The sequence below is a fragment of the Solanum dulcamara genome, chromosome 2, assembly GCF_947179165.1.
Source record: "Solanum dulcamara chromosome 2, daSolDulc1.2, whole genome shotgun sequence".
Taxonomy (NCBI): domain Eukaryota; kingdom Viridiplantae; phylum Streptophyta; class Magnoliopsida; order Solanales; family Solanaceae; genus Solanum; species Solanum dulcamara.
Window position 1 is genome coordinate 51,847,765 of NC_077238.1, and position 25,857 is coordinate 51,873,621.

The following is a 25,857-nucleotide window of genomic DNA, read 5'->3' on the forward strand; positions in this document are numbered from 1 at the left end:
ATCGAAAGATGTAAATATGGATTTTGTAACGGGTTTGCCTAGTACAAAAACCAACATGATTCCATTTGGGTTGTTGTAGATTAGATGACCAAGTCAGCTAATTTTCTACTAATTAAGACTTTCTATGGCACCGAAGATTATGCTAAATTGTATGTACGTGAGTTGCTGAGACTTCATCGTATGACCTTCTCCATCATATCGGATCAAGATACATAATTAATTTTACATTTTTGGAAGCTATTTCAAAAGGGTCTCAATACAAAGGTTAAGTTGAGTACCGGTTTTCATCCTCAAATCGATGGTCAAGACGAAAGAATCATCCAAACTTTAGAGGATATGTTAAGGGTGTGTGTTATTGATTTTAAAGAAAGTTAGGATGAACATTTGCCATTGATTGAGTTTGTCTTTAATAATAATTATCACTCTAGCACACAAATGGCTCCTTTCAAAGCATTGTATGGGAGGAGATGTAGATCCCCGGTGGGATGGTTTGAAATAGGTGAGATGGCCTTGATTGGTCCAGATTTGGTTATCGATGCGATGGAGAAGGTAAGTATTACACCCCACACTTTTAAACTCGGAATGTCTCTTAAGTTCCTTAGACATTATCATGTTAGCCGAATAAGCTATGACACTATCAAACAACTCTAAGGAAGGGAGAATGTGATACCCCATAGAAGAGAAGGTTGGAAATAGAGTCATAAGAATCCGAAAGGAATTGGAGGCCAAGTACTAAGTCGTAGGACTCGATTTACCTACGTAAGCTACTAAGTTAGAAGTCTTATACACTTGAGCTACTTAAGGACATACAAAGCTCACGTAGTACGGATTACATCGGCTCTAAAATAAGACGAGATTACAAATCCATGAGGAAGAGAAAAAAAGACATATGGAAGCCAATAAGGGAGTGACACGTGGCGGCACCTCAAGCAAGCAGGTGACCCACCTTCTTGGGGTCAAGTAGGTAACCTACCTGCTTGGGATAGGTGGGCCCCACTGCTACATGGGGATGACATGTGTCACCTTGTAATGAGGTGTATATATGTGTATTTGGATGACTACTAAGTCATTCGTATTCTATTTGGAGCTAAAACTTCAGCAAACAAAAGAAGAGGAAAAACGTGAGGAACAAAGAACAAGGCAACCATGGTTTTTAAGAATTAAAGGTAAGTTCTTAAATTTTTCTCCATAAATTAATTATCTACGGTGTTACTCAACCACATGGAGATATATATATGTATCTTACGATGTCTACGAAATTATTTCTTCAGCTTTACACCTAGAAGGGTGTGAAAGAAGAAGAGGAAAATGCTAGGGGTACAAGCTAGAGGGGCTACGGGTTGGGTCTGCCAAGGTAAGCCTCCGAGTTTCGTTCCATGAATTAATTATTTTAGGTATCCCATGGTTATATAATAGTGTTTGATAACCAAAAATTCCAATTTGGGGCAGCAGAGAAGGGACATAAACAGCCAGCTCAATTTCAGCACGTTTGGAGAAGTTTCGAGTTGCAATTTGGTAGTTTTGGCCAACTTCGGGTAAGGTAAGGTTTCTCCTTTTAATTTGGAATTTATGGTGATGTTATGTAGTGTATTATACGACTTTTGTGTGGCTTTAAACATAAAAATGGTATAGGAATGCTTGACATTGGAGAAAATCCAAATTATAGTCGCTAGAGTTGAATTATCGTCGAAATAAAGTGTTGTGCTTGTGGTGAGCTGCTGCAGGTGTATGGGGGTGTGTTTCAGGATTAAATGTATTCTAAAAGGGGTGTGGGTGATTCTGGTAGAATCCACATGACCCCTCGTTTCTTATAATTAAAGGTGTTACAAAATAAAGGCTAGATACCCTATTTTGATATCGTAATTATGAGCGAGTCGTTTGGAGCTTATGTTGTATATTGTTGGTGTGAATTTCTTAAACATATGCTGAAGGTTGTTTTTGTTGGTTGGCTATAGGTATTAGGAGTGAAATTGGAAATTCGTATAGGGCACATTATAGGGGAGGTGCTGCCCAATTGTTCGTTAAAGCCTTAACTAATTAAAGAACTAGTCGAGGAGACGAACAAGGAAATAGATTCCATGAATACTAAGGTGAAACCTAAGATACTGGAAAGATAATAGTGGTTGATATTCGTATTACTTTCATGTTGAATAGGTTCAAAGGACGACGAGGCCAACGAGATAAAGAGTAACTCATAAGAGGTATGTGAAGCCCTCTCTTGGCATGTTTTAGACATAGGTATGTAAAGTCTATCTTTTCTCTTCCTTTTTGTCATGTATTAGATGTAGGCTATGGATGATGAAAGATTCAGGGCAACTTCACTCTTAGGTTCTAAATATGACTTTAGGACTCTTGATCACTTCTGGATGTTAAGACTTTTAAAGTAGTTAAACCCCTACTCCTCGAGTCTTCTATATGACTGTATAACAATTGATTCAACTAAGCTCTTTTTGTAAAAAAAAGAAAGGCTCTGAGACAACCAATGCTCGGACTGTTATAAGATATTTCATACTAGTATGTGTCTAAGATTTCCAAAACTCCCTTTTACGTAGTCCTTAGTGACATTTAAAGGGTATACATCAGATACTTTCTACCCTAATCCCTAGGGATAATTCACCTGACGACTTCATTGAGTCTCTATTAATGATTTAAACTATGTTTTGTTTCTCACTACTCTACTCGTGTATACTGTAACACTTCTTTCATCGCGCCCGGGCAAGGAATAGTAATCATGCACAATTTACTGCATTTTCACTATTCCCTCACTAGAGGGCCGGGTACGTATGTATATATATGATGATGTATTGTAATAAGGTGGTGATGGCACTGTGTCTATGATGGTTTTACAGATATGATTCACCAAACCCATGAAAGGGCCATCTATATAGTATGATTTGAGCATGCATGCTTTTAGAATTCACAGATTACGGGTACTTCTAATTTGATAAATTGTTCCCCTGCTTATTTATTTTGGATATACCTCCAGTTGTATTATGTTATGTTTTACATACTCAATACATATGTCGTACTGACCTCCTTTTCTCAGTAGGGTTGCATTTTATGCCCGTAGTTACATATACAGGTTTGGGAGTCCATCAACTTAGGATTCCACACAACTCAGCTGGAAGAGGCTCCATTGTATCGAAGACCAGTTTTTGGTACTAACCACTGATGTATAAAATTGTTTTATCTATTCAGGGGTACGACGGGGGCCCTGTCATATGTTGTTGTTAATATTTTAGAGGTCTGCAGACATATATATGTGGGTTGTATATGTCAGTTTGGTTCAGCTAGGTCTATATGATATATTTTATGTGTTGTTATGTTATGGCAGCCTGGTCGGCTTGCGTGCCTTTTTATGAGGTTATACAAATGAAAGAGGCTATAGATATACATAATGTTATGACCCATGGGAGTTCTCATATACGTATCATGTTGTTGTAGTTCGGGTTGACTACACTTGATTTATATGCATTGTATTTTTATAATTTGATGTGAACACAACTGATAGATATGTATACGGGGGGCCCAGGTCGCACCCCAGTCATGGCCTACGGGGTTGGGTCATGACAGAAGTGGTATCAGAGCTGTTCGTTCTTGGATTGTCTACAAACCATGTCTAGTAGAGTCTTGGTTATCGATGTGTTGCGCGCCACATCTATAAACAGGAGGCTACAGGACATGTAGGATACCCTTTCTTTTATATTTAAGATCATGTGATAGAACTGTGTCATTAGGATAATCCCTCCTTAATAAAATGTTATGTGTACGGTGAGGTCTCTAAAGCGGAGATTGTTTCTGACTTCTTCTCTTGTAGATAGGTACAGATTGGGATAAAACATGAAAAAACCAGCTCTAGACACCAGAGGGGGTATGGGAAAGTGTTACACCCCACACTCTCAAGTTCGGAATGTCTCTTAAGTTTCTTAAACATTATCATGTGAGCCGGATAAGCTACGACACTATTAAACGACTCTAAGAAAGGGAGAATATGATACCCCATGGTAGAGAAGGTTGGAAATAGAGTCATAAGAATTCGGAAGGAATTGGAGGCCAAAAAATGAATCGTAGGACTTGATTTACCTACGTAAGCTACTAATTTAGAAGTCTTATATACTAGAGTTACTTGTGGACATATCAAGATTACGTAGCATGGATTATACGGGTTCTTAAAATAAGACAAGATTATGAACCCATGAGGAAGGAGAAAAGATGACACGTGGAAGCAAATGGAGGAGTGACACATGGAAGAACCTCAAGCAAGCAAGTGACCCACCTTCTTAGGGTCAATTAGGTGATCCACCTGCTTGGGGGAGGTGGACCCCACACCACGTGGCAGCCCCTTATTGGCAGCATGTATGTGTTGGCCCAATGGGGGCCGAACATGTGTCACCCCCTAAGGAAATATATATCTATATGTTAAGTGACTTTTAGTCACATTTTCTATCCAAAAACAGAAGCCACAGAGAAGGAAAAATGTGAGAGAAGCAAAGGAGGCAGCCATGGTTTAGAAGAAACTAAAGTGGGTTTCTAACTTTCCCTCTGTGAATTAATTATCTACGGCTTTCCTAAATAACGTGGAGGTGTATATAGGTATTTTATATGACTCATAATCATATTCTCACCCAAATTTCAGCAAAGAACAAGAGAGAAAACGTGAAAGAAAGAAAGAGAGAAAACGCTAGGGCAATGAGAGGAACCTACGGGTTTGGCTAGATAAAAAAGGTAAGCCTCCAACTTTCTCTCCATAAATTAAATATACAGAATATACCAAGATGATATGGAGGTATTAGAAATATAAAATCATGGCTTGGTGAATCCAAAACGGATAGCAAACAGTCCACACAGTTTCAGCGCAACTAAAGAAGTTCCGAGGCGCAATTTTGGCTAGTTTTGGCCAATTTCGTGTAAGGTAAGGCTTCTCATTTAAATTTGGACTTTATTGGGTTGTAATTTAGTGTATTATATACCTTTTATACTTCTTTAATAACTAAAAAAATTGTGGAAATGCTCGATGATAGAAACAATCGAAATTTAAGTCATCGTAGTTAATTAGTAGTTGAAATGAGGCGTTGTTGTGTGGAAACTGCTGCTGGTTGTGTGGTTTTTGTTGAAGGGACTAAATATTTTATAAAATATGTGTGGGATTTGATAAGTTTCATCCACACAATTCCCCTCTTCGTACGGTTAAAGGTTTTACAAAATAGAAACTAGAAACCCTATTTTGGATATCGTAATTTCGAGCGAGTCGTTTGGATGTTGTAATGTATAATGTTGACAAGTTTTCTATATAAATGAGCTGATTTGATGTTGTTTGTTGTCTGTAGGTATTAGGGACATGATTGGGAATTCGGATAGGGCATATTATAGGGGAGGTGCTGTCCGATTTTAGTTAACGCCTTAACTAGTTAAGGAACTAGTCAAGAAGGCGAGCGAGGAAATGGGGTTTATGAATACTCATTAGTAATGTGAGACACTGAAAGATCTAAAGATGTTGATGTTCGTATTGATTTCATGTTACCCAGGTTCACGGGACGACAAGGCGACCGGGATAAAGACTAACCCATAACAAGTTTGTATAGCTACTCTTCGTTTCTTTTGGCATCTCTTAGATGTAAGTTATGAATGGTATGTATATGATATTTGGGATTGAATCCATTCATAAATCCTTGAATATAAGTCAAAACTCTCGTTTACTTCTTGATGTTAGAACTCCTGCAATAGCTGAGTTGTTGTCTTTAAGTCTTCTATGTGATGAAAAGTAGTACATGTAAAACCTATCTCTTCTTTCCTTTGGAATGACTTCATTTTAAGTGAAATGATATATGATATGAGTTTAGAGGTAATTCCAATTGTGAAATCTGAGTGTCACTCGTGACTTGTATGCACTTTTGAATATTAAGAGTCTTAAAGTGGTTCACCCACTACTCTTGAGCCATCTAATGTTGAATGGTAAGTGGAGAAACAAGCTCCTCTTCCTAAAGGCTCTGAAATGATAAATGTCTCTGATTGCATAAACTGTACTTTTGATTGCATAAATTGTGTGGCATTATCTTGATGCATGTCTTTGATCCCTGAGGCTCCAACTGATGTAAGCCCTAATGACATCTAATGGGGTACCTCGGATAATTACTCATCTGGTCTTCAGGTGATGGTTCACTTGACTGTTTCATCAAGTCTCAGATAATGACTTAGTTACATATGGCTTCTCACAATTCTACTTGTGCATACTGTAACCCATCCTTCTTCAAGTCCCACAATGGGCCAGGAACGTTATCGTGCACAGTTTTACTACTTCTTTCACCGCATCTCGAGCCAAATTTTTACAGTTTCACGCACGAGGAGACAATTCCGTATGTGAGGTATGATATATTTTATATGTTATGAAGATATGATTATTCACCGAGTCCCGGGCTGGCCGTAATATGATAGCATATGTGACAAAATAAGGAAGGAACACCGAATCCCTCCTTAGACGGCTGGGTACGGTATGTATATTATGATGGTACGCTATAGACCTACACCACTCCATTCACCGAGTCCCTCACTAAAGGGCCGGATACTTTATGTAGGCATGCATATGAGATTAGAGTGATACATTTATGAACCCGAGCCCCATAATGAACCAGATGTAATACGATGACATAGACGATAAGATTATACCATATACGATGATATGATGCCGTATATGATGATATGATGAAATAAAATACATGATGATACGATGACATGTGAATGTGAGGAAATGATTATGACACTGAGTTCACTAGAGGGACGGGCACAATATATGATTATGTATATGGTTACGTATTCTTAGGTGTAGGTATAGTAATTCATTAAATTATTATACTTGTCCACTGCATTCCTATTTCAGTTATGATCTCAGTTATGATGTGTTATGCTTTACATACTCAGTACATATATCGTACTGACCCCCCTTTTTCTCGGGGGGGCTGCGTTTCATGCCCACAGGTATAGATGTTCATTTTAGATATCCGTCAGTTTAGGAGTTCCTCTCAGCTATGTTGGAAGTGTTCCACTATTCTGGAGCTTAATCGTTAATACTGGTCATGTAATCTATATATATTTGTATATTCAGGGGTACGGCTAGGGCTTTGTCCCGCCATATATTGTTGTTACTATTCCTAGAGGTCTATAGAAATATAGATGTGGATTGTTTGTGAGTTCGTTTGGATTGTGCCTATACAACATGTTGTAAATGTTTTATGTTACAACATCCTTGTCGGCTCGCGTGCCCTTTAATGATGTAATACGAATGAAAGAGGCTACATGTACATGAATAAGTTTTAAACTATTAAGGTCTTTGTGTATAGTATCACGTCACATACGGTTCAACTTAAGTGTAGCTGGTAGATACGCATTAGGAGGTCCAGGTCGGACCCTAGTCACAGCCTACAGGGTTGGGTCATGACAGAAGTGATATCAGAGCAGTTCGTCTTTGGAATGTCTATAGACCGTGTCTAGTAGAGTCTTGTTTATTGGTGTGTTGTGCACCATATCTATAGTCAGGAGGCTACAAGACACTTAGGATGTTACTTTCTTTCATATCTAAAATCGTGCGATAGAGCCGAGTCATAGGGAATAAAATTACTCATACTAACCTGTAATTTCAACAGAAGGACAACATCGATAGAAGAAGTGACTAACGATGTTGGATGTTACAAGGCATGCAGGTAAGAAAAGGCACGAAGGACCTATGTCAGGTAAGGTGTGGCAATACAATTGACATATAAAGTTGAAAGATGAAAGGAAAAGTATACAGGAAAGTGCAACAGGTGCAGTTCGAGTGGACATACGAGGTAAGTGCCTTTCCATACTGTTAATTATGGGAGCCATGTGTGGCTGCGATATGATATGATACGAATATATATGTGTGACCTGTGAGGCATTGTTGATACTTTCTGCGTGCAGGTGCTGAGATAGTAAGAAATAAAGAGGAAACTCTGCCCAAATTCTCTTAGAAATAAGAAGAGAATGAGATATAGGGCTGTAGTATGTCTTGAAAGGTTGTGCTCACAACAATGATGAGATTTGACTAAACGAGTATGGCTGACCTCAAGAAATGAGTCAATTACTGAATTAAGGGCAATAGAAACTAAGAGGTCGATACTGGTATAGTAGAACGAAGTTGGAAAGGACCTATAAGCCAAAGAAGATGACTTAAAGAGGACTGACGGAGCTGGATAGAATGATATAGTAAGGCACCGACAGAATTGATAAACAGGGATAAACTATGACGAGTTATGGTTTAAAGAAGTAACAGTATGGTTAAGACAAGAGTACAAAAGAAACGAATTGTGACGGATATAAAGTGTTAATAAGACAACTTGTGAGACATTAAGGATAAGACTAACTAAGAAGGGAAAGTATCCCATAGTAAGGAAATAACTAAAAGGTATGACGTGGTCCATGTGAATGGAATGTAAAGATAGGTGTGAAATGGAAAAGCAAGCCATGGAACAAATAGGGAAGATTTATCAAGTTTTGTAAGGAATGTTTCGAATAAAGGTTATGTGACGATGAAAAGGGATAGCTAGTGCAAGAAAATAAAGAGTAATATGGAATTCCTTATGCACAACCAAAAATGGATATAAGCCGGAGGAATAATAGAGAAGTTTTAATCGAGGTACTCAAGATAGATGTGATTATTTAAGTATGAGTATCGAACAAAAAGGGAAATAGACAGTTACGAACTGAAGGTATAATACGATGAAAAGGTGATAAGACAAGGCCACTACTACAATGAAGTTGATAGGGTTTTAAGCAGGATTAGAAGTATTCCTTAAGCACATGACAAAGATGAAAGTTCAGGAGGCATAAAGATGTATTGTGTATATGTAACTCCACCTTGATGATTAGTGAGATCCTGCAAAGAGAGAGAATATCAATTTGCAGAACGACTGCTGCATTATGAGGTTATTAGAAGAATAAGTGGTATCCACTTGAATGTAGTTAGTACAATGACGGAGCTCGAAACACGAATCATCAAAGTATAAGTACTCCTGAATGGAGAATTTGAACCAATTATGAGCACGAGCTAATTACTGATTGGGATGAATGGAATATGGCTTTGAATGCACTGCTACATTACAGATATTACTCGAGTATCAACCATTAGATGAGTGTTTATAAGATATATTGCGAATACTAAAGCACCTTATGGTTATGCTAGGGTTTCCTGTACAGGAAACCTAACGTATGGATGATTTAATAGAAAATGTAGATGGTGCAGCACGTTAAATATGTTGGAGTAGAATCATTCGCATTTAAATAGCTGAAAATAAATGGAGGATGAGAGGGGTACACCATAAAAGGGGGGAAGTGGACAAGAAAAGTACAAGCGTAAGAGAAAATCAACTGACGCTATCGTATGTAAATGGGAATGCTTAAACTTCAAACGAGAACCTATAAGGGATGGACGCGATCATACCCGCACTAATGCACCGGATTCCGTAAAAACTCTGAAGTTAAGCGTGCTTAGGTGAGAGTAGTGATGGGATGGGTGACCCCCTGGGAAGTGAAAAAGGGAATGAAATAAGTATAACAAAAAGAGATTGTAAGTGCATGTTAGTACAATGACACATATAGAACAGAGTAAGCCAACAATAGAAAAGATTATGACTAAATTGGAACGCACCTCGTGCAAATGGCACAAGAATAATTATGCAGCCTACGGGCATTGGCATACTAAGAGTAAGATCAAGTGATTACTCGATAAAAAGAAATCAGTAATAGCAATATGATTGCCATATTTAAAAACTATTAAAGAAAAGTGTAAGATGGTTTGAGGTAGAACTATTAAGATATAATCAGTATTAAGGACAAAAGCCATAGTAGAGCCCTCACCTCGACTAAAGGAGGTAAGCCACTAGTATAGCGACGCTAAGGCATTTTCTGAAATGCTCTATGTACCTTCACATGTTTGTGTAAGGATTATAGTATAATGTATGGTAATAAAACTGGAAGGAAGATTTGAGTAAAAGTGCAGGATAGCATACTTAAAGTGTTACAAGTTGGATTAAGAGGAGTTGTATAATAGCTTAAACGAAGTAGAGCATCGGAGGCTTGATAGCCTATTATGGGGGATGGGAATCTCGATTCGGAAATGGAAGGCAATTAATGTAGGGTATAGTGCAGGCTGACCTTGCACTCTACGAAAGTATAAATTCATATGGGTTATGGTAGATAAGTTGACAGAATCAATCCATTTTCTTCTACTTAGGAAGATATATTCAGCTAAGGGTTATGTGAGATGACATAGCAAGGAAACAATAAGATTTCACGGGGTTCCCACATCTATTATCTCAGACAGGGAAGTTTAATTTATAGCTAACCGCTAGAGATTATTCCGGTAGGGATTAGTAACACAGGTGAATCTTAGTACGATATTTTGTCCTTCAACTAATGGATAAGCCTAGAGGGGAATCCAACAAATTATTGATGAAGTAAAGCTTATTTAGGGACAAGCTATCGATTAGCAGCCTAGAGTCAGCAAGAAGGGGATACATTGGTCCTTCTCAGGTTATTCATAGAATAGATAAAGCTGCCTATGAGTTGGACCTACCGTCCAATTTGAAGCAATACATTCAGTTTTCACATATCAATGCCCCGCGAATATATAAGCGACCCTCCCAGAATATTCTTCATGGGTGAGGTCCACATGAAAGAAAAGTTATCCTATAAGGGGCAACCTATCACCATCTTGGATCGGTAGATTAAAAGGTTGCGAACTATGGACGTAGCTTCTATCAAGGTGTTGTGGCAGAATAAGAATCGTGAAAAAATGACCTTGGATGCTGAAGAGGACATGAAACACAGGTATCCATACCTATTCCTGATGTCTACAGGTAACCCCTACTCCTGGAACTCATATATTAATTACTTGGATAAAAGTGTGTGTTATCGCAATAGAAAGGAATCTCCCTACAGTTTGTATAAAGTCTTAAGGGGAGTTTTATTCAACATTCAGGGACGAATGTTCTAAAGGGGGGAAGGATATTACACCCCACACTCTCGAGTTTGGAATGTCTCTTCAGTTTCTTAGATATTATCATGTGAGACGGATAAGCTACGACACTATCAAACGACTCTAAGGAAGGGAGAATGTGATACCCCATGGTAGAGAAGGTTGAAAATAGAGTCATAAGAAATCGGAAGGAATTGTATGCCAAAACATAAATCGTAGGACTTGATTTACCTACGTAAGCTACTAATTTAGAAGTCTTATACACTTTAGTTACTTGTGGACATATCAACCTTACGTATCATGGATTATACGGGTTCTTAAATTAAGACAAGATTAGGAACCCACGAGAAAGGGGAAAAGACGACACGTGGCAGCCAATGGAGGAGTGACAAGTGGAAGCACCTCAATCAAGAAGGTGACCCACCTGCTTGGGGTCAAGTAGGTGACCCACCTTCTTGGGGGAGGTGGACCCCACACCACGTGGCAGCCTCTTATTGGCAGCATGTATGTGTTAGCTTAATGGGGGACGAACACGTGTCACCCCCTAAGGCAACATATATATATATGTTAAGTGAATCTTAGTCACATTTTCTATCCAAAACAGCAGCCAAAGAGAAGGAAAAAGGTGAGAAGCAAAGGAGGCAGCCTTGGTTTAGAAGAAACCAAAGTGGGTTTCTAACTTTCCCTCCGTGAATTAATTATCTACGGCATTCCTCCATAATGTGAAGGTGTATATAGGTATTTTATATGACTCATAATATGATTGTCATCCAAATTTCAGCCAAGAACAAGAGAGAAAATGTGAGAGAAAGAAAGAGAGAAAACACTAGGGTAAAGAGAGGAACCTACGGGTTTGGCTTGAAATAAAAGGGAAGCCTCTGACTTTCTCTCCATAAATTATTTATACAGCATATACCAAGATGATATGGAGGTATTAGAAGTATAAAATCATGGCTTGGTGCATCCAAAACGGACAGCAAACAGTCCACACAGATTTAGCGCAACTAAAGAAGTTCTAAGGCGTAATTTTGGCTAGTTTTGGCCAATTTCGGGTAAGTTAAGGCTTATCCTTTAATGTTGGACTTTATTGGGTTGTTATTTAGTGTATTATATACCTTTTATACTGCTGTAAGTACAAAAAAAGTCGTGTAAATGCTCGACGATAGAAACAATAGAAATTGAAGTCGTCGTAGTTAATTTGTAGTTGAAATGAGGCGTTGTTGTGTGGAAACTGCTTCTGGTTGTGTGGTGTTTGTTGAAGGGACTAAATATTTTCTAAAATATGTGTGGGAGTTTATGGTTTCATCCACACAATTCCCCTCTTCGTACGGTTAAAGGTTTCACAAAATAGAAACTAGAAACCCTATTTTGGATATCGTAATTTTGAGCGAGTCGTTCGGATGTTGTAATGTATAATGTTGACAAGTTTTCTATATATATGAGATGATTTTTATGTTGTTTGTTGTCGTTAGGTATTAGGGACATGATTGGGTATTCGTATAGGGCATATTATAGGGGAGGTGCTGTCCGATTTTCGTTAACGCCTTAACTAGTTAAACAACTAGTCAAGAAGGCGAGCGAGGAAATGGGGTTTATGAATACTCATTAGTAATGTAAGATTCTGAAAGATCTAAAGATGTTGATGTTCATATTTATTTCATGTTACCTAGGCTCACGGGATGACAAGGCGACTGGTATAAAGACTAACCCATAACAGGTATGTAAAGCTACTCTTCATTTCTTTTGAAATGTCCGATGTAAATTATGAATGGTATGTATTTGATATTTGGGATTCAATCCATTCATAAATCCCTGAATATAATTCGAAACTCTCGTTTACTTCTTGATGTTAGAACTCCTACAATAGCTGAGCTGTTGTCTTTAAGTCTTCTATGGGATGAAAAGTAGTACATGTAAAACCTATCTCTTGTTTCCTTTGGAATGGATTAATTTTAAGTGATGATATATTCTATGGGTTTAGAGGTAATTCCAATTATGAACTCTGAGTGTCACTCGTGACTTGTACTCACTTTTGAATATTAAGGGTCTTAAAGTGGTTCACCCCCTAATCTTGAGCCATCTACACATTCAATGGTAAGTGGAGATGCAAGCTCCTCTTCCTAAAGGCTTTGAAATGATAAATGTCTCTGATTGCATAAGTTGAGTCTTTAACTACATAAGTTGTGTTTCTGATTGCATAAACTATACTTTTGATTGCTTAAATTGTGTGACATTATCTTGATGCATATTTGTGATCCCTGAGGCCCCAACTTATGTAAGACCTAATGAAATATAAAAGGGTACCTTGAATAATTACTCCTCTGGTCTTTAGGTGACGATTCACTTGACTGTTTCATCGAGTCTCACTACTCTACTCCTGCATACTGTAACCCATCCTTCTTCGAATCCCACGATGGGCCGAGAACGTTATCGTGCATAGTTTTACTACTTCTTTCACCGCGTCCCAGGCTGGATTTATATAGTTCCACACACGAGGAGATGATTCCGTACGTGAGGTGTGATATATTTTATATGTTATAATGATACTATTATTCAACGAGTCCCGAGCCGGTTGTAATATGATAGCATGTGTGGCAAAATAAGGAAGGAACACCAAATCCCTCCTTAGAGAGTCGGTTACGACATGTATATTATGATGGTACGCTATAGATGCACACCACTCCATTCACCAAGTCATTCACTAAAGGGACAGATACTTTATGTAGGTATGCATATGAGATTAGAGTGATACATTTGTGACCCTGAGCCCCGTAATAAACCAAATATAATACGCTAAGATATACGATAAGATTATACCGTATACGATGATATGATGCCGTATACGATGATATGATGAAATAAAATACATAATGATATGATGACATGTGAATGTGAGGAAATGATTATTACACTAAGTTCACTAGAGGGAGGGGCATAGTATATGATGATGTGTAGGATTACGTGTCCTAAGGTGCAGGTATAGTAATTCATTAAATTATTATACTAGTACCCTGCATCCCTATTTCAGTTGTGGTCTCAGTTATGATATGTTATGCTTTACATACTCAGTACATATATCGTACTGACCCCCCTTTTTCTCGGGGGGCTGCATTTCATGCCCGCAGGTATAGATGTTCATTTTAGAGATTCGTCAGCTTAGGAGTTCCTCTCAGCTATGTTGGAAGTGCTCCTTTGTTCTGGAGCCTAATCGTTAATTCTGGTCATGTAATGTGTATATATTTGTATATTCAGGGGTACGGTGGGGGCCTTGTCCCGCTATATGTTGCTGTTACTATTCCTAGAGGTCTGTAGACATATGGATGTGGATTGTTTGTGAGTTCATTTGTATTGTGCCTATACGGCATATTGTAAATGTTTTATGTTATAGCAGCCTTGTTGGCTCGCGTACCCTTTCATGATGTGATACGAATGAAAGAGGCTACATGTACATGAACAAGTTTTAAACTATTGAGGTCTTTGTGTATAGTATCACATCACACATAGTTCAACTTAAGTGTAGCTAGTAGATATGCATTAGGAGGTCCAAGTCGGACCCCAGTCACGGCCTACGGGGTTGGTTCATGACAGAAAGTCCCCCACGGTGCCTTCGGGACAGGGATCTCAAGCTCCAAGACTAAGCAGGAGGAGTCCGAGCTATTCTATTAAGACTGACCCCTCGGAGGACAGGGATCTCAAGCTACCGTATACGATGATATGATGTCGTATACGATGATATGATGAAATAAAATACATAATGATATGATGACATGTGAATGTGAGGAAATGATTATTACACTGAGTTCACTAGAGGGAGGGGCATAGTATATGATGATGTGTAGGATTACGTATCCTAAGGTGCAGGTATAGTAATTCATTAAATTATTATACTAGTACCCTGCATCCCTATTTCAGTTATGGTCTCAGTTATGATATGTTATGCTTTACATACTCGGTACATATATCGTACTGACCCCCATTTTTCTCGGGGGGCTGCATTTCATGCCCGCAGGTATAGATGTTCATTTTAGAGATTCGTCAGCTTAGGAGTTCCTCTCAGCTATGTTGGAAGTGCTCCTTTGTTCTGGAGCCTAATCGTTAATTCTGGTCATGTAATGTGTATATATTTGTATATTCAGGGGTATGGTGGGGGCCTTGTCCCGCTATATGTTGCTGTTACTATTCCTAGAGGTCTGTAGACATATGGATGTGGATTGTTTGTGAGTTCATTTGTATTGTGCCTATACGGCATATTGTAAATGTTTTATGTTATAGCAGCCTTGTTGGCTCGCGTACCCTTTCATGATGTGATACGAATGAAAGAGGCTACATGTACATGAACAAGTTTTAAACTATTGAGGTCTTTGTGTATAGTATCACATCACACATAGTTCAACTTAAGTGTAGCTAGTAGATATGCATTAGGAGGTCCAAGTCGGACCCCAGTCACGGCCTACGGGGTTGGTTCGTGACAGAAAGTCCCCCACGGTGCCTTCGGGACAGGGATCTCAAGCTCCAACACTAAGCAGGAGGAGTCCAAGCTATTCTATTAAGACTGACCCCTCGGAGGACCCTAGTTATTCGATCGAGACCAATCCTTCAGTGGAGTTCCAGTATACTAGTAAGGAGGATTCTTTAAAAGGCTCAATGGTAATAGCCCTAGAATGTCCGATGACCCAGGAAGTAGTTCTGGAAGCCACACTAGTTGCTTTGATAATGGAGCACTATGTCAGGTCGTCTTCTATAGTAAGTGTTACTGTGTAATCGAGCCTCTTATCTTGGACGTCAGTAAACCAGGGGTCACCTGGTTATTCATGTCCTTTGGATGCAAGTGAGGAAGATGATGAGGGAAAGATAAGTAGATGGCACACAGATGAGGAGGAAGAGCATACTTCGCCTCTTGGGTCAGCAGGACATACAAGGGACTAATTGGCTATAGGTGCAGGGAAGTGATATGTAAAGTTTTGCTGACTATATGGGGTAATTTTGCCGGTTTTGTTTTGATATAATATACGAAGCCCTGTGCAGCTGTAACATGAAATATGATAAACACATGTGTATATTAGCCCTGTGAGGTATTATGGCAGTGATACAATATGATGTGATTATATGTATATATATGTTGGACCTATGAGGCGTTGTTGGTAGTTTCTGCGTGCAGGTTGTGGGGTAGTAAGGATTGTAGAGGAAACTTTGTCGAAATTTTCCCAGAACAAGAAAAGGGGATAACACATAGCTTTATAACATATCTTGGAAATTGATACCAAGTACCCATATTATGCTAAATTAAAGCTGTAGGAGGTACTCCTCATGTCATAGATAAGGGACACCCTTTTTACTCGGAGAAGTTTATTACTGAAAAACAAAAGTTTGTCTGAGTAGTACAATTTAGACCATAGTATCTCCAGCTATAATTGTTCTGTAGAAAAAAAGGAGAAGCTTAGGTTGAAAGGTAAGATGTCCAGTAATTGAGCTTCACTCATTTTGAAAGTACCAAGCCCCCAACTCCTAATTGTAAATTAGGTGAGTTGTTCATAACTTGAGGATAAACTCGTAATGAGATTAGGTAGGTCAAGTATTAAAAGAAGTACTGTGATGTTTCAAAGATTCTAGTTTCTTCCAACAATGGTTGGAAAATGGGTTATGATATTTGTCACGACCCAACCCCGTGGGCCACGACTTAGGTCCGACCTAGACCCCCATGTACCTATCTGTCGACTATAGTCAAATTGGACTATGTATAACATTATACTGCTCACAAAACCTCAATGGGTTAAAACTTTTTCATGTTCACATAGCCTCCTGGATATAGGAACCAAACACATGAACCAAGTGGGTGATAAAATATTCATACACGTGTAGCCTCTTTCATTTGCATCATGTCATGAAAGGGAAAGCCAGGCGACAAGGTTGCCATAACATAATAGCTTTCCAACCTTCACTCTTATAGGGCATCACGTCCTCCTTACCTTAGAGTTATTTAGTCATGTTATAGATAATCTGGGTGATGGGACAACTTTCAAGAAGCTTAAGAAGATGTTCCGAAGCATAAATTTATGGGGTATAACATCCTTCCCTCCTTTAGAACATTCGTCCTCAAATGTTAACTAGCCTCATAAGGTCTTACAATTGCTTCGAGATTTCTTTGCATTGGTTGTCATCCAAAGGCCTCTTATTAACCCATATAGTCAATTTAAGAGGGTAGATTACCAGTAGGCATACCGACCTCCTAGTTTTTATTACCATCAATTCAGCAATTAACTTATTTCTCGAGGTCAGCCATACTCATGATTTATCCAAATTTCATCATTATTGTGGGTACGACCTTTCAAGACATACAACAGCCCTGTATCTCATTATCTTTTTATTTCTAGGAAATTTTGGGCAAAATTTCCTCTGTATTTCTTACTGTCTCAAACCTGCACACAGAAAATACCAACGGTGCCTTACAGGGCCAACATTTATAAAGATACATATATATGTATTATATCATGTCATATCGCAGGCTCACAGGGCATACAATATCAACAATAGTATAAACTGATGGACTTACCACATATGTACAATTCGAACTGCACCTGTTTAGAGTTTCCGTCTACTTTTCCTTTCAATTTTCAACTTTATATGTCAATCGTAATTCAATACCTTACCTGGCACCTATCATTCGTGCCTTGCTTACTTGCGTGCTGTGTAACTTCCAATATCGTTAGTAACCTTCTTCTATTGATGTTGTCCTTATGCTGAAATCACCAATTAGTATGAGAAATTTCATTCCCTATGACTCGGCTCTATCGCATGATCATATATATGAAAGAAAGTAACATCCTAAATGTCCTGTAGCCTCTTGTCTATGGATGTGGTGCACAACACACCGATAGATAAGACTCTACTAGACATGGTCTGTAGACACTCGAAGGAAGAACTACTCTGATACCACTTCTGTCACGACCCAACCCTGTGGGCTGTGACTCGAGTCCGACCTGGACCTTCGTGTACCTATCTGTCGACTATAGTCAAATTGGACTATGTATAACCTGATACTGCTCATAAAAACCTCAATGGGTTAAAACTTTTTCATGTTCACATAGCCTCCTGGATATAGGAACTAAACACACGAACCCAGTGGGTGAAATATTCATACACGTGTAGCCTCTTTCATTTAAAGCCAGGCGACAAGGCTGCCACAACATAATAGCTTTTACAACATATCACATATGCATAACAAAAATAAACTCCTAAACAACCCACACACATATGTCTACAGACCTCTAAGAGTAGGAACGACAACATATGGCGGGATAGGGCCCCCGACATACCCCTGCATAAACAAATATATACATGGTAGGACCAGTACCCAAAAGCTAGGATCCAAAACAGTGGTGCACTTCCAACATACCTGAGCGGAAATCCTACACTGGCGGATCTCTGAAATGATCCTCTGTACCTGCGGGCATGAAATGCAGCCCCCCGAGGAAAGAGGGGTCAGTACGATACATGTATTGAGTATATAAGCATACATAACCGAGATAACAACTGAAATAGGGATGCAGGAAACCAAGTATAGAATTTAATAGGGTACTGTACCTGCATCTCATAAAATAAAGTCATGTATACCATTATCACGTACCATATTTGGCTCGCTTGGGGTCTCGGTGTTATAAACACATCATTTATCATTATAGGCATATTCATATTATTAGCATTGTGGGACATACTGTTACACCCCACATATTTGAACTCGGAATGTCCCTTAAGTTACTTAGAAGCTAGCGTGTGAGCCACTTAAGTTACGACACTATCAAATGGCTCTAAGGAAGGGAGAATGTGATACCCCATACTAGAGAAGGTTGGAGATGAAATCATAAGAGTCCGGAAGGAATTGGAGGCCATGTAATGGGTCGTAGGACTCGATTTATCTACGTAAGCTACTAACTTGGAAGTCTTACATACTTAAGCTATTGGAGTACGTACCAAGCTTGGGTAGCATGGGTTACATAGGCTCTTAAAATAAGACGAGATTACGAACCTACGAGAGGGAGCAAAAACTAGTTTCCGAACTTACGAAAGTGAAGCAAGCAGGTGACAAGCAGGCAGGTGACTCACCTACTTGGGATAGACCCCACTGCCACATGGCAGTATGTGATTGGCCGAATAAGTTGAGGTAGCACCCTAGGAGGCTGCCACGTGTCACCCTAGGGGGCTGACACGTGGCACCTTCTAAAGAGGTGAATATATATGTGTTAAGTGACTCTTAGTCACATTGTTTCATCCAAATCTACAGCCAAAAGAAAGGAAAAAAACGTGAAGAACACAAGGAACAAGGCAGCCACAATTTTGAGGAATTAAAGGTAAGTTCTTCAATTTTTCCTCCGTGAATTAATTATCTACGGTGTTCCTCAATTATGTGGAGGTGTATATATGTATATTACAATGCCTACGGAACCATGGTTGCAGTTTACACTTGGAAAGAAATAAGAGAAAGTTGAAGGAGAAAATGTTAAGAACTAATTAACAAACCCGTTTTTGGAAGGGACTATCGTTAGTAATATTAGTATAACTTCTTGTGTACAGATTCTTTTCGAGTGATTTAATATGTTTTGGAAAGGTATTTCATGGGTATATAACTTTCATTCAGACTCCAAAATCCAGTTTTACTTTTATCAGCTCGAAAAATGGTGATGAAGTGTAGAGGAGGTACTGCTCAGATTTGGTTTTGGAAATTCTACACGGACAGCTGTAAGTATTGTGGTCATATCTTTTTGTAAAAAATTGATGTAGGGATGATTAGAAATTTTTTGCGACCCTAAGAAATTTGTCTATAACTTTCATGAAGGTCGTAAATCCTGTTTCCCTCCATTACCCCTTCGAAACGAAGCGACAAGGTAAAACAGTAAGTTGTCCAGATTTCACATTTTGGTATAATCCACATGACCCCTTGTTACGTATAACTAAAGGCGTCACAAAATAAAGGCTAGACGCCCTATTTTGATATCGTATTTTTAAATAAGTCATTTGGAGTTTATGTTGTATATTGTTGGTATGAATTGCTGCAGGTTATTGTTGTTGGTTGGCTGTAGGTCTTAGGTACCTAATTGGAAATTTTGATAGGGCACATTACAGGGGAGGTGCTGCCCAATTTTCATCAACGCCTTAGCGAATAACAAAACTAGTCGGGGAAACGACTAAGGAAATAGATTCCATTGATACTAAGGTGTAACCTAAGATGTTGGAAAGTTAAGAGGGGTTGATATTTATATTAATTTCATGTTGAATAGGTTCAAAGGACGGCGAGGCAAGCAGGATAAAGAATAATTCAGACAAGGTTTGTAAAGCTTTCTCGTGGCATGTTTTGGTATAAGCACCTACAGTATCTTTCTTTCCTTTTGGCAAGTCTTAGCCTTAAGTGAATTGTATGTGGAATGTGGGAATAATTCCATTCCTAGAACTCTAAGTATGCCTCCTAATGCCCATCCACTGTTTGATAATGGAACCCCTATAAAGATTGAGTATTGCTTGTTAAGGTTTCTCCGTGTTAAAGGGTAGTTTATGAAAAGCTATCTCTCCTTTCTCTTGCTATGTACTTGGCATGAAAATGATGTTATGATGCCAGGTTTGTTCACCGAGCCCTAGAATGGGACGGGTACAAAATATCCACATAAAGGAAAGTACAGACTATATATAGTTTATTCCCTTTCTTCTTCTGGCATGTCTTAGTTGTAGGTTAAACATGATATGAGTTCCGGGGTAACTCCATTCTTAGCATCTCTTATTTACGTCTGAATATCGGACTTTTATAATAATCGAACTATTTCCCTAGAAACTTTTATATATTAAAAAGGTAACAAATGTACAGGCTCCAAGTCTTACAGACTATTTGTTAACAAATGTTTCTGGTTCCATAAGCGATTTGGCTTTACTTTAGTACATGTCTAGGAGCCCCGAGATTATAATTGATATTGCCCATAAAGGCATTTAGAAGTCACTCGAGATGACTACACTACTACTCGAGTCCTCCGAGAAAATTTTAATCTTCTTATATGGTCAAGTCTCTAATAATGATTTAAATTGCATATAGTTACTCAGTACTCTACTCGTGTATATTGTAACACTTCTTTCCTTGAGTCCCGGGCCAGGATATGTTCTTGTGCACAGTTCACTGCATTATTCCCTGAGTCCCTCAATAGAGGGCCAGGATACATGTATAGATATATGATGATGTGTTGTAATAAGGTGGTGATGGCACTGGGGCCATGATGGTTTTACAGAGATGATTCACCGGACCCCCGAAAGGGCCGGTTATATGATATGACTCGAACATGCATGTTTTTGTAATTCACGAAGTACAGGTACAAGTTTCTGAATTGATATCTTATCCCCTGTTTTTGTATCTAAGATATGCTTGCAGTTGTATTATATTATGTTTTACATACTCAGTACATATATCGTATTGACCCCCTTTCTCGGGGGGCTGCGTTCATGCCCGCAGGTACATATACAAATTTTGGGAATCCGTCAGCTTAGTATTCCATGCAGCTCAGTTAGAAGAGGCTCCATTGTATCGGGGCCTAGTTTTTGGTACTGTCCACAGATGTATAAAAATTATTTCGTCCATTCAGGGGTACGGCGGGGGACCTGTCCCGCCATATGTTGTCATTTATATTGTTAGAGGTCTGCAGACATGTATATGTGGGTTGTATATGTCAGTTTGGTTCAGCTGGGTCTATATGATATATGTACATGTTGTGGCAGCCTTGTCGGCTTGCATGCCCTGTCATGTTGTGATACAAACAAAAAGGGCTACAGGTATATGCAAATGTTATCGCCCAGTGCGGCTCTGTTACATGATATTGTTTTATTTACAGTTCAATGTGACCACACCTGATAGATATGTGTACGGGGGGTCCAGGTCAGACTCCAGTCGCGACCTTCAGGGTTGGGTCATGACAGAAATGGTATCAGAGCAGTTCGTCCTCAGAGTGTCTGCAGACCGTGTCTAGTAGAGTCTTGGTTATCGATGTGTTACGCGCCACATCTATAAATAGGAAGCTACAGGACATTTAGGATGTTACCTTTCTTCTACATCTGAGATCGTGCTATAGATCCGAGTCATAGGAAAATTTCTTATACTAACATTGGATCTTAATAGAAGTACGACACCAACAGAAGGAAGTAATTGACGACATAGAAAGTTACGAAGCACGTAGGTAAGTAAAGTAAAGCCACGGAAGATATCAATCGGGTAAGGTATTGAAATATAAAGTTGAAACCTGAAAGGAAAGCAGACAGAAAGTGCAACAGATGCAGTTTGAAGTTGGATATATGAGGTAAGTCCAGTATTTTTATATTATTATTGACGTTGAAAGCCCTGTGTGGCTGCGATATGAGATGACATTGAAAGCCCTGTGCGGCTGTGATATGATATGTATATATATATATATATATATATGTTGGCCCTGTGAGGCATTGTTGGTATTTTCTGCGTGCAGGTTTTGGGGTAAGTAGGAAATGTAGAGGAAACTCTGCCGAAATTTTCCCAGAACGGGGAAAAGAAAATGAAACATAGATTTTTGAGATGTCTGAGGAGTTGATACCAAGTACCCCTATTGTGTTCAACTAAAGCTATAAGAGGTACCCTTTAAGTGGTCGATAAGGGGCACCCTTTCCACTTGAAGAATTTTATTTCGGAGGAACAAAAGCTTATTTAAGTAGTACAATTCAGACTACGGTATCTCTAGTCGTATTTGTACTGTAGAAATATAAACAGAGGGCTCAGGGTGAAGGATAAGATGTTCCGCGAATGAGTTTCACTCTTTTTGAAAAAAATACCAAGCCTTCAACTCCTAATGGTAAATTAGATGAGTTATTCATAACTCGAGGATAAACTCAGAAGGAGACCAGGTAGGTCAAGTATTAGAAGAAGTACTGTGATGTTTAAGAGGTTCTGATTTCTTCCAACAATGGTTGGAAAATGATGTACGATAATAGTTTATAATTTGCCACCGATAATTGGGGAAAGAACTTCTAATAGAAGCACCTCAAAGAGATGTCAGGAACCAAATATATATACGAGTTAAAAGGGGGATATGTAAGTATGAACTGAACAGTGTGATACGAGTATATAGGGATAAAGTGGAACCACTAGTCAGAAGCACATAGTACGCGTTGACTAAGTTAAAGGCCTGCATTGAGAACGCAGTAAGAGCATGGGGCTTACGATACAAATAAATGACGCGTGTACACAACGTCGCCCAAAAAATAGTGGAACCCTTAAGGGACGAGGATGGAAAACTTAAGGAACAAATGATGCAACTTCTATTCGTCCCAAGAAACAAAGGATATAGGTTGAGACAAATCCACTGCTTCAAGAAAACTTGGAATAGTTATCGGCGGAATACTAGTACTGCCTAATTGGAATTGAACGACTACAAGTACAAACAAATGAAAGTACGAGTACCCTCTAAAGGGGGAAGTTAATGAGAAAATGGCAAAAGTAAGGTAAAGGCAATCGATATGGGAATATATCTGAGACGAACGTCTTAACTTCAATAAGGTATCTTGCCGAACCAAGTTAAAAAGGTTCGGAGGCTACCAATAGTTAGATGGAAGCCAGAATGCTACGTAAGGCAGTGTTAAGAAGGTTGTGATGAGACCCTGAACAACATAACACTAGAAGGAGACTGCGTATAGAAACAAAGGAAGGTAACCATGAAAGGGTATCAACTAACTTAAGAGACATTACAAAGGATAATGACGGCATGCTAGACCAAAAGCCAAAACGTTGGTCATAGAGTTAGTCGCAAATGATGTTGCGATAGATAAATAACTAAAGGAAAAGGAATAGAAAGCCTCCTGTGGTAGTAAATGGGGGGAACACAAAGTGAATGGAGGATAATGGAGATAAAGGTCTACGCTGACACTGGATGCAAGATAATAGACGAAAGGACAGGGCAAAACATAAAGACTCGCGAGACAACGCTGAGGTAAATCGGGAGCTAAGTTGAGTGTCCCACCTATTAGGGTAAGGATTACAATGAAACACAACACGAAAACTTCCCAGGGAGGTCACCCATCCCAATATTACTCTCGCCCCAGCACGCTTAACTTCAAAATTTGGATGGAACTTAATACGTTAGTGCTGGTATAATCACGCGAGATAGAAGCATCTGACTAGTAACAGAGAAACGAGATGAGATTCTGTACCCGGAGTATTATAAGATAGGTAAAGAAAATCGTAACAAGGTCTTAAGAAAAACAAGAAGGATTAGCTATTTGCTAACTGGCGACATACTTGAATGCCATAGCTCTTCAACATAGAACTAGTTAATGAGAGAAAAACCGCAGAATGGCTATATAGGCCAGTGGGCGAGGGAATTTCGACACCACTTGGTAGCCAACTCTCAGGGCAAAAAAGCAAAACCCAAAGGTAAGGGTACTAGCGGATGTAATTTACAAATGACAGGAAGTAGTGCCCAAGGTCAAAAATCCCATAATATGACCAGGACTACAAAACTCATTTTGCACTCCAGCGCCAGATGACTCTGGAGGGAATGTTACTTGTGGAATAACGATATTAGTCCCTACTCCTTCGATCAAAGGTTACCTAATCCACCGAGAAGGTGTAAAATTATAGAGTAAAAAAAAGTGGTAGGACCTTACGGAGTCCCCACAGCTATTATCCCAAGCGAAGGAGCCCAAGTTGCAACTAACTACCAAGAGGTGCAAAGATAAGTTAAGCCAAACTACACAGATGGAATTAGTACTACGGGTGAAGTAAGACATGTCCACGATTGGACCAAAGATCTACCCCGACCTCGAGTGTAGGAAGGGAGGAAAAGCAGGGTAAGACATGAGGTCTAGCGAGGTAATGCTAGGATGCTTCTTGTACCCTCTCGTATTCTTGTAAAGGTAAAAAATGACACAAGATAATGTGTCTAGAGGATTATAAGCGGGGGTAAGGGAAATTGTGAAAAGGTTTAAGTAAAACTGACTGAACTAGCTGGTTACTACAGGATAGCGAGCTTCTATGCCAAAACTCTTTTAGAATTACACCAGATCATGTTAGACAAAGCACAGAACGATTACGAGCACCATTATATGGGGGGACTGCAACATTATTCGGTAGCCAACCCTAAGGATTAGAAAAAGAGGGGAAGAAAGACCCAAAAGATCGAATTCCAGTTAAAGTTCTGAAAAGAGTCGAGAAAGACTATACGAGGCTAACGGTTCCAAAATTATCCACGTCATTACGCACCCATTTTATACTCAGTAAGAGTAGGGTGCTATATGAGTTGTTGTGATTAGGCTAATGAATCAGCCCATTTGCTTCCAATCAAGAGCACCTATGCTGCTGAAATTAGAGGGAGTTATAGAACATGGAGAATGGTAAGGTTCCGTGAGTTTTCCTCATCTAATATCCCAGATAAAGGGACTTCAATTATAATTAACGCCTTGATATCAGTCCAAGGAGAGGTCAGGAGCACAGACAGGTCTTAGTACCGCATTTCTCCCTTGAGCTACTAAACAGACTGAGCGCACTATTAGAAGCTAGAAGATATGCCACAAGCCGGGAGATTAACTTCGAAGGTAGCCGGAATGATTATCCATCACTTATCAAGTTTCCTACAATAATAATTACTACTCTAGTATTCCAATGGCCTCGACATGATTAAGCAAGCTATTGACTAAAAGCTAGAGTCGGCAGGAATGATATACTAATAATCGACGTCGACATACAGAGTTTAAGTTGATGATTGGATGTTCATCATAGGGTCACCTAGAAAAGGAACTTGACCTAGAATATGTTAGACGGTATCAAGTTACTCATAAGGTGGGCAACGTGGCTGGTAAGTTAAGCTTACCACCTCAGTTGGAAA

General features: G+C 39.1%; 1 pseudogene; it reads right to left on the bottom strand.

The window, feature by feature from the left end:
• Window positions 1-24,016: 24,016 nt before the first annotated feature.
• Window positions 24,017-24,136, bottom strand: LOC129881229 (5S ribosomal RNA; annotated as a pseudogene).
• Between the last annotated feature and the right edge of the window lie 1,721 nt (window positions 24,137-25,857).